Here is a 10,387-nt window from a genome sequence, read left to right as displayed (position 1 = left end):
AGAGAGGATTGTGTCGAGGCACAGATCTGGAGAAGGGTGCCAAAACATTTCTGCAGCATTGAAGGTCCCCAAGAACACAGTGGCCTCCTCCATTCTTAAATGGAAGAAGTTTGGAACCACCAAGACTCTTCCTAGAGCTGGCCACCTGACCAAACTGAGCAATCGAGGGAGAAGGGCCTTGGTCAGGGAGGTGACCAGAACTCGATGGTCACTCTGACAGAGTGGAGATGGAGATTGGAGTACTTTGCTCTGTTCATATCTGTGGAGACGGGAGAACCTTCCAGATGGACAACCATCTCTGCACACTCCACCAATCAGGCCTAAAAGGCACATGACAACCCACTTGGAGTTTGCCAAAAGGCACCTAAAGATTCTCAGACCATGAGAAACAAGATTCCCTGGTCTTATGAAACCAAAATCTAACTCTTTGGCCTGAATGCTAAGCGTCACGTCTGGAGGAAACCTGGCACCATCGCTACAGTGAAGCATGATGATGGCAGCATCATGCTGTGGGGATGTGATTCAGCGGCAGGGACCGAGAGACTAGTCAGGATCGAGGGAAAGATGAACGGAGCAAAGTACAGAGATCCTTGATGAAAACCTGCTGCAGAGGCGCTCAGGACATCAGACTGGGGCGAAGGTTCACCTTCCAACAGGACCACGACCCTAAGTACACAGCAAATACAACGCAGGAGTGGCTTCAGGACAGTCTCTGAATGTCCTTGAGTGGCCCAGCCAGAGCCCGGACTTGAACCCAATCATACATATCTGGAGAGACCTGAAAATAGCTGTGCAGCGACGCTCCCCATCCAACCTGACGGAGCTTGAGAGGATCTGCAGAGAAGAATGGGAGAAACTCCCCAAATACAGGTGTGTCAAGCTTGTAGCGCCATACCCAAGAAGACTCGAGGCTGTAATCGCTGCCAAGTGATTCAACAACGTACTGAGTAAAGAGTCTGAATAATTATGTAAATGGGATGTTTCCGTTTTTTTATTTAAAAAGTCATACATTTTCTTTGTCATTATGGTGTATTGTGTGTAGATTGATGAGGAAAACAAACAATTAAATACATTTTAGGATAATGCTGTAACGTGACAAAATTTGAAAAAGTCAAGGGGTCTAAATACTTTCCGAATCCACTGTATAAGCAAGTGCAAGCAATCGAGCTGCGACGAGGTAGACCTTTTTTTTTTTAGCACTTTCAGAATGGACACTGACAGAAATTCAAATATATGTTACTTCAGATAAATTCTGCAAGATGTTGAGGCCTTAACTTTACTCTTCTTTAAGTCGAGAGAGAGCGAGAGAGCGAGAGAAAGAGAGAGAGAGAGAGTGGTTAGCCTACCATTTGAAGTATTTTATTAGGCCTATGTGGTCTTAAAATACAATCACGAAGATCCACTTTTATAGACAATATACCAACGCACAGACAGCATATTGCGCAAACCAAACAACCCTCGCAACATCAACTGGAATTGCATGGGTCTATTACTGAATTTTTTGTTGAAAAAAAATATTTGAATGGGAAGAGACTGTCACTGGCAAACATGGTTACAGACCCAACAACATTACATAGTATCCCCTCCTCGAGGAAGATAGCACATGGGCTAATTATACTACACAAAGGAAGCAAAACAATGAAATACATCATTCCAACAACATGAGATATATAAGCAATTAAACAATTTAAATGTACAAACTATGACATAAGGGAACAATGAGTGGATAAGAGGCAAGCAGTAATTTCGATTAAGACATTAATGAGCGCGAGCTAAGGCGGACGTAGTTGATATGCCAATTTCTTCAGCACTTTGAATTGGCCAGCAACAGAATTCAGAACATGGGTCGTTCTTACAGCATTCTCCCTGTACGCCAAGTCAGAACCGTAGGATAAAGAATGGGGGCATATAAGCAGACAATGAAAGCTCTTATAATATTAGATTATGACATTTCTCTAAAACAGGACATAGGCTGCATGTGCACCACCAAGTCAGAACAGTAGGCTAAGTTCTGAGGGGGAGAGGGACCAAATTCTTAGGGTGAGAAATATGGGCTACTAACAGCTTACTACACAACATACACTTAGTATTATTTTCTTAGATACAGTATACATACAGGATCCTGGCATATTAAGTAATTTATGCAGCACCATACAAGACATATTTTTGGACTCGCTGTTGTGCTCTGCTCACTTGAACAGGAAGGTGGCGTGGCGGTCCTTCTTGTGAGCAAACTTTGTCATCAAAGTCTGGCATTCTCTGGCTTTATGGGGATTTCAAGACAAGTGGGAACTAAAAAAAAAAAAGAAGTCTTGAATGCACTGAAGTCGGAGACTTCCCAGTTGTTTTGAACCTGGCGATGATTGGGAGACCCATAAGGCTGCGCATAATTGGCCCAGTGTCGTCCGGGTTTGGCCGGGGTAGATAAGGATTTGTTTTTAACTGACTTAGTTAAATAAATGAAACGTGGCAGAAATCATTCTGGACTGACAGCATGGCAAATGTATTTCTGGCTCATGGTGTTGTGTGTGAATTTCTATCCTTTTACGCTTGGAAAAGAGACCCTTTCAAACAGATGTTTTAAATCCTTAAACCCAGACTAGGACCACACACCCTCTCCACCGAATAGCAGGCAGGGGAAGTAAAATAGTGATTGCTTTGCAACACTCCCAATTAGCCACTGATTCCTTCCAAACCACTCATTATTGAATTTGAGATTCCGACTTGTTTATGTCCAGTGGTCGATGAGCACCGATACATTTTCTCTATAATTTATCTTCATATGACAAGGATTGAAAAATATTTGCCATCAGATTGTCGACATGATTCATGATCGTGACTGTTTGTCTAGCTAGTAAGCTAAGATTTTGAAAGTATGATGTAGACTTGAACAGTCCAATCGAAGCCACAGTAGATATGACATAATTTTATCTGTGGCCTAACCTGTCTATGGCAGCACCCAAGGTGGCTTGAACTGCCTAGCTCTCCCTGTAGATTCTGCAGGGAAGTAGTGTCGTCATGAGTAACAGAACACCGAGCCATTCACGGCACAACTAGAGAAGATTACCAACGCCTACGCTCGGTTATTTTACATTGTTTGCAAACTGATATGTAACGTGAACGAATGCCAAAACAACATGCAAGACAGGCAATAATTTTTTTTTTTTTTAGCTAAACAGGTGGGTCTTAAATTAGGTGGGGCTCTGCCCCCACCTGCCCTGAATGATGGGTCGCCACTGCATGAGACATCCCGAAAACGTCTGTAGCATCCAAACGGTTTGGCCTACAATATGTCCACCATGGAAAGATGAGACTCTACGACCCCAACAAGCTCACAGGACTCGTCTGAAGTCTGTACCGCCGATCTGACAACTTCTGTCTGTAGCGTCCAAACAGTTTGGGCTACACACTAATATGACCCCTCTATGGAAAGGTGAGACTCTCACGAACACATACATGCTTTGCTTTAGGGCGTCCACAAGATTCATCTGAAGCTAGCCAGGTACGAGTAAAACATTTTTATGTGAGTACTGTACTGTATATATGGAATTAGTTTCGTGCCACCCCAAAAAAGGGGTTAAATATGAATAAAACAATGTATAATAATTTCCTGATCTTTCTTATACAGTACCTCTCAGATATAGGACAGACACTTTAAAATAAACTTCCTTTTGATCATTTTTAAAACTGTTTTTCCCCTGTATGAATCTGTTATTCAATGGATTTCTATGGGCTAAAGGCAGTAAGGCCGAATCATTTTATATATATTCTAAAGGGGTCCTAAAATCCGAAAATCAAATAGCTAAATGATCCTTGGTATGACCATCTTAAAATAATTGGGTACAGACGGTCGCATTGGATTCATCTACATCCGATGATACCAACCATTAGTCGGTGACATTATCAGGGGCTGAGCTGGACAAGGGTGGATTCCGAAAACGGTTCTGCTCACAAAAATGTCTGAAATGGCAGAGCGGTTTGAGCTACATATTATTATGACCCAGATTCTCACGAACACTATGACGCTCACAAGCCATACAAGAGTCGTTAGAAGTTAAAGGGGTTCTTCTACATTGAAGATCATAGGAAATATAGTGTTCATAAGAAGCTCACATAGTTGCTTTCACAAGCTCCAAACCGTTGTCACGGACCAGTTGGATATTAATTTCCCACTGAGCAAACATTTTCTCGACTTACAACATTCTTAAACCTGATTTAAAAAAATGCATTTATATCAGGTTTTATTGCCATTTGTCAATACAACTCAAATGCAGCTGTTTTTGTCAAATTGTTTTATGTTCTACTTGTAGCTCTGGTCATTCTGAAAAGAAAGTGGTACACCACTTCAATGTGAGGCTAAATGTAAGGACAGAGCAAGCAGATGAATGAAAGTAGTGCTGTGGGAAGCCTGTTTACAATGGAATTAAGAATAAAACATGGACCCTTTGAACCTTGTGTATGTTTGCTTTGCACCTTGCTGTCTTGCCTTGTGATGTGATTATATGATGAGTAGGAAACAAAAAATTGTTTAAGGTGTGATTTTATATATTTTTTTCTTTAACCTTTATGTAAATAGGCAAGTCAGTTAAGGGCAAATTCTTATTTACAATGACGGCCTACCCCGGCCAAACCCGGACGACGCTGGGCCAATTGTGCGCCGTCCTATGGGACTCCCAATCACGGCCGGTTGTGATACAACGTGGAATTGAACCATGGTCTGTAGTGACGCCTCTAGCACTGAGATACACTTGACCTCTGCGCAACTCAGGAGCCCAAAATCTGCCTTAAATCAGGAGTCTGACTTAGACAGAGAAAGACAGAAATTAGTTCTCAATTGGATTGGCACAAACCAGGAAATAAAGTGACCTTACCCTCCCAGATCATCCCCTAGAGCCGTGTGATTGATTCTCTCTGCTTCTCTACAGAGGGAGAAATGTGGGGCGTCAAATTTCTCTCAGTCCCCTGAGGAATCAGTTATTGTTTTACAAAAGGATATTTATAGAAAAGTATCTTAAATGGAAAATCCTATTTTACTTCATAGAAAGGCTGCAATGTGTCATTGCTGGCCATTTAAAGTTGACTATCTACAGAAGACGTGGTTACACTTACAGGACGCTTATATGACTACGGCGTTTTAGAGGTTACCAAGGAATATTAGGATGGCAAGATTTTCAAACTGCATAATCTTGAAAAATGTAGGCACTGCAGACAATTCCCTTCTCCTTGGAGCCCAATTACAGTTTCTCTCTGTACTGTGGCAGACTGCTACCAAACCCAGCTACAGCCACAGTTATTCTTTCTCATCCTTGTGTAACTCAGAGATACACTGGAGGTTCAGGTTTTTATTTAGCGTTTTATTTTTTTAGCACTAATAATCTGGGGTGATTATCAGGCGTTCTTTGAAACAAAACTAGAAAATGTTCTATTGAAATGTTGAAAAGAGTCAAAAGGTATTTGGTAAATTATTATACCACTCCTATAGCCTAATGTTGAATGAAACACCCCCAGATTTAAAAAAAAATACATAGTCTAATTTGTAACATCATCCTAAAGGGTCTTGCATGGGATAAATACTCCCAGTGGCAAAAAATAAATAGAGACACAATACAGCTGAGGTTCTAATACACTAAGCACTTCTCTTCAACCACACCTCCTTCTCTTCTCCTTGGTGTAAAAAGCCAGTAGACTGGCAAGACTGACCCAATGCTTGAGAGATTTCTTCCAGTCCATTTTCACCCCGGTGGTGGAGCGACATAAACGTAGAGAGGTGGGGTGGAAAGTGATACAGAAAAAGAGAGGTATTGGAACTGCTGTGGTGAAAGTAGGCGTAGAGAGAGAATACAGGAAGTGGAGGGAGAGAAAATAGTCTACAGCTGCTGTTCCAAATACATTTCATTGGTCATTTTTCCACTCCTCAATTGTCCAGTGTTGGTGATCACGTGCCCTCTGGAGATGCTTCTTCTTGTTTTAGGCTGATAGGACTGGAACCTGGCGTGGTCGCCTGCTGCAATAGTCCATCCATGACAAGGATCGACGAGTTGTGCGTTCCAAGATGTCATTCTGCACACCAATGTTGTACTGCACCATTATTTTCCTGTTTGTGGCCCGCCTGTTAGCTTTCACGGCTCTTGCCATACTCCTTCGACCTCTCTCATCAACGAGCTGTTTTCGGCACCATGAATGCTGCTGACTGGATGTTTTTTTGTTTGTCGCACCATTCTTGGTAAACTCTAGACACTGTCGTGTGTGAAAAGCCCAGAAGGGCGGCCGTTTCTGAGATACTGGATGGCGCGCCTGGCACCAATGATCATACTACGCTCAAAGCCGCTTAGGTCCCTTGTTTTGCCCTTTCTAATGTTCAATCGAACAGTAACTGAATGCCTTGATGCCTGTTTCATAAAGCAAGCCATGGCCACATGACTCTAAGAGCGATCTATTTTCGTGAATGGTGTGGTGTACCTAATAAACAGTTAGCTCTAATATGGTTAGCCAAGTATCATGTAGGCATTTGCTTTCAAAAGCAGCCTACATTAGATTCTCAAGGGATGAGAAATAAATGTCCTTTTCTATTTACTGTAGTAAGCGAACATTCCATGGATATCTACCTATCATAAAATGTACTATGTGGAAGCTCGCTAAAGCACTCCGGAGCATCGTTTTCCTCGGCATTCTCGTTTCTCTATTAACATGCTGTTGCTAAGAGACCAACCAGTCTTCCTCATTCTCACTCCCGACTCCCACACACTCAGAGCGAGCATGTGTCCTGTCTTTCACAGACCCTTCCTTATGTGATGTTCAACACTGTAAACTCATGAAGCGTGGCGAAAAGGGGGTTGGGGTAGAAAGAGGTCACTACCTAACCTCATAGTGCTCCTCATCACAACCCCCCATTCCTATCTGGTGCACTGTAAAAATAAAACTCTCTCTCATAAGAAAGGTCCTTGTTTTTTAGTGGGAGAGAAATCAGGCATTTTCAGGCATTTGATTTGGATTATTTTCTCTAAAAAAATTAACTACTTGTAATTCAGGAATCAATAGAGAACAATTAGTAATGGCGTCTTTTGTCGGCACAAATGCCACCATGGCTCGTTTTACAAAACCTATAGGGAAATTAATGGAGTTTTGTAGGGTTTTTGGATAAACACGGCGAAAATAAGATCTGTGGTTAACACAGGCTTAGATCTTACACGTTTTGTCTATGAGATAATCTTCATCAGCTAACACCACTTTGTGAATTTTAAAATATTTATGTAATAACAAAAGCAGATAAAGGTGTTATAATTCATAAAAGTCATGTTACCTGACTGATATATGATAGAACAAAACGTATAAGAAATCTCCTCAGCCTGTGTTAACCTCAGACCTTTTTCCCCCCAGCGTTTATCCCAAAACCTTATTCTTTCCCCATTGGATTGGCTGAACGAACCAGTGACTCATTTCTGTTTTTAGGGCTACAAGCTGGCAAGCTCTGTCACTAGCAGAGCTGTCTCTTGGCCAAGCATACGGGACCCATTCGACATCCAATATCTTCAAAGGCCAAAAATACAACTTCTCAATTATTCATGTGTATGTGGGGTTTTGACACTCATGCAGGTCAGGGCACATAGGGAGGATTGAAAGCTACTCCTGTGCACATGGAGTTAGGTCAGCAGCTTTTGTAAAACCTGATGGCTGTAAGCAGAATTTAAATGGCTAATAACTAGAAAGAATACCTAAATGTAATAAATTAACAGAATAATTTGTGCAGACTAAAATTTTTTACTGAATGTTGAATGTGTATGCCACTTACCGTAATCACTTTCATTTGCCATTTTATTTTTATGTCTTTCTCCTCCATCGCCCATCTGTAACCATCACACAACCTAAATCATCCTGGTTAGATTAATTAATTGACTGCCATATGCAAATGTGAGCTGCCATTGAACACATGGGAAGTGAGTACATTAATCATGAGACCTATAGAGATTTCAAAATACTCTATCCCCATTCATCCCTATATGGTCTTCCTTTATAATTTTGGGAACTGCAGTCTGTCATCATCAACAAATAATATCAAATTCAACTGGTTTCCTCAGAGTTAATAATTAGAGGAAAGACAGGCCAGTTCATTAGACCCTTGGAGCCATTGGTGTGTATATTAATAGTAAACACTGACACTACTTCGTCTACAGAATGTTTGCAAGAGTTGAGAAGCAAACATGCACCTCTAAAAATGTCATCTCCAGCTCTGCAGAAGAGCTTTTGTTGATGTTTGTACATTCAAAGCATGAAGAAAGAAATGTCAGAGCATGGAGCGAGAAAAAGCTCATAACATTTATTTGCTAGTGTGTCGAGTAATATAACTCAAGTAAAACAAGAGCAGCAGGAGGGGGAAGGAAAGAGAGAGAGAGAGATGGAGCAAGGGAGGGAAGATAAAAGTTATCTTATCAGTTCAATGGATGAGCATTCTGCTGTGCTTTGAACCACTTTTCAATCCCTGTGCCAGACACCCCTCCTCTCCAGCTCACAGTCGGAACCGAGCAGGAGGTGTTGAGGCTGAAAGTAAATTGGGACTGTCTAACTCCTCCAGGCTTGCTAAGCTCAGCGTACACTCCAAAGCTTCCTGCCATGGCTTACAGCAGTAACACAACCACATTTCATTTGCCATGATTATACAATAGCATCACATTTTGTGTCCAATCTACTGAACGAGCACATACCTGTCTCTAAAAATAAATCTACGGTGGAGGAACATTAAATAGTATAGAAGCCTGTACAACTTGTAGACGCTGGACATAGAAAAAGGCCAATTGTATTTGTTGCAATGTTTTCTTTTTTACTCTCCCTGTTCTTCTAGGTCTAAATAGTCCTGTGTGGATACAGTACTTCGACTTGTTCCCCGTTTTTATTTGCTGCCTCCCCCTAACCCGTCGCCGAATGTGAGACAAAGCTTTGACAAAGCCAATTATCAGGTTGGTGATGGCACCAGTGAGTCACTGACAGATCTCGACAGCGTGATTTACCTGGAGGTGGCTGGTTCTCTAGGGAACGGTTTCAACTCTTGGAAGGTGAGGCAGACATGTTTCAGTATATTTCTGGATGCTTGGATGCTTGGATGCTTGGATGCATGGATTCTAGATTTTTTGTTGTTGTATGTTTGGCTTATTCATGTCTGACACCCATTTTTGTGTATGTGTGTGGTATGCATTCACTATATTACCTTACCCATTGTGCTTATCTTTTCGTAGAAAAGTCACTAGTTTCATTGGAGGTGTAGGGGAAGCCGCAAAATCTGTCCAAATTGTAAAGAATTCTATACTTTAATGGAAACATGAAAGAAATAATCTATGTACTGTACATGAGATTCAGATGCCACCTAGTGGAACAAATGCACTGTCACTTGGCATATATACAGTGAGCTTTTACTGAGCAAATAGGAATGCAGCTAGATACAGTAACTGTCAAGATTCTGAATGCTAATAAATGGGGGAAACATGGGATATGAAGTCACATCAACATTAACCACACAACCAATGCAATAGAACAATGAGTACTGAATGTCTCACAATCACCCCGAATAATATCTACAATAACAGTGTCAAAATGACACAAAAAAGTACATTTGGTTGAGAGATTAATCGCAACCAACTGGGTGGTGAAGCATCCACAACACAATACAAAGCGATGAGTATTGTGCGAAGTGAATTTGACCTCATCCAGAAGCTAATTGATTAGCTGGTATTTGGTTTTTATTTCAAATAGTTGTTGGTTGAAATATCTGATGTAGTCTTCTAAATTCATTTATTCAAGTGTCCTCCTATCGGGGTGAAAAGACAAAAAACATGAAAAGGAACACCATCATCAACGGTGTTGACAACGTTGACAAAAACAAACATTTATTCTCATGTTATGAAATGCATGACTGAAAGAAAACATGCATTTCCTATTGTAAGATATAGTAAAATAAAGCCCAATACTCACTGCAGTAGTCCAACCTGTTGACCCTCACGATGTTCAGGCGACTCATCTGTCGGGCCTCTCCGATCTGAACATTAGAGTCTGGCTTTGGAATGGTAGTTGGCAGCTTACCATACTCTTTAGAGAATGCATACCTGGAAGACATATCATTGCATAGTACATGTACAACTGTGGCACACCTGTAGGTGGGAGATTGAAGGTATATTTTAGCTTGAATAAATACAAATAGTCCTAGAAGCTGACCTTCCATAGTGCATCACAGAGGTGTAGTCATACGGGGTCATCAAGTTATTGGTTTCCACCTTTCTGAAGTTGTGTTCCTTGCCTAAAAGAAGAGATTTAGCGATAGATTTTTCACTGTGATAAGACATTAGTATTGTCAGTCTGACAATAGAAACACATTAGCAACATCTCAAACAAAGTGAAAGTG

At 41.2% G+C, this 10,387-nt stretch overlaps 1 long non-coding RNA gene across 1 annotated transcript; it reads right to left on the bottom strand.

Moving 5' to 3' along the window:
- Positions 1-8,299: 8,299 nt before the first annotated feature.
- LOC129854109 (uncharacterized) lies at positions 8,300-10,348 on the bottom strand. The gene is made up of 2 exons (XR_008759236.1): positions 10,201-10,348; positions 8,300-10,091 (listed from the first exon to the last, which is right to left on the bottom strand). It is a non-coding gene; the product is annotated as an uncharacterized LOC129854109 (long non-coding RNA).
- Positions 10,349-10,387: the final 39 nt, after the last annotated feature.

This window comes from Salvelinus fontinalis, chromosome 4 (genome assembly GCF_029448725.1).
Source record: "Salvelinus fontinalis isolate EN_2023a chromosome 4, ASM2944872v1, whole genome shotgun sequence".
Classification (NCBI taxonomy): Eukaryota; Metazoa; Chordata; class Actinopteri; order Salmoniformes; family Salmonidae; genus Salvelinus; species Salvelinus fontinalis.
The sequence above is the reverse complement of the archived record's forward strand: the minus strand, read 5'-3'. Positions and strand labels throughout refer to the sequence as shown.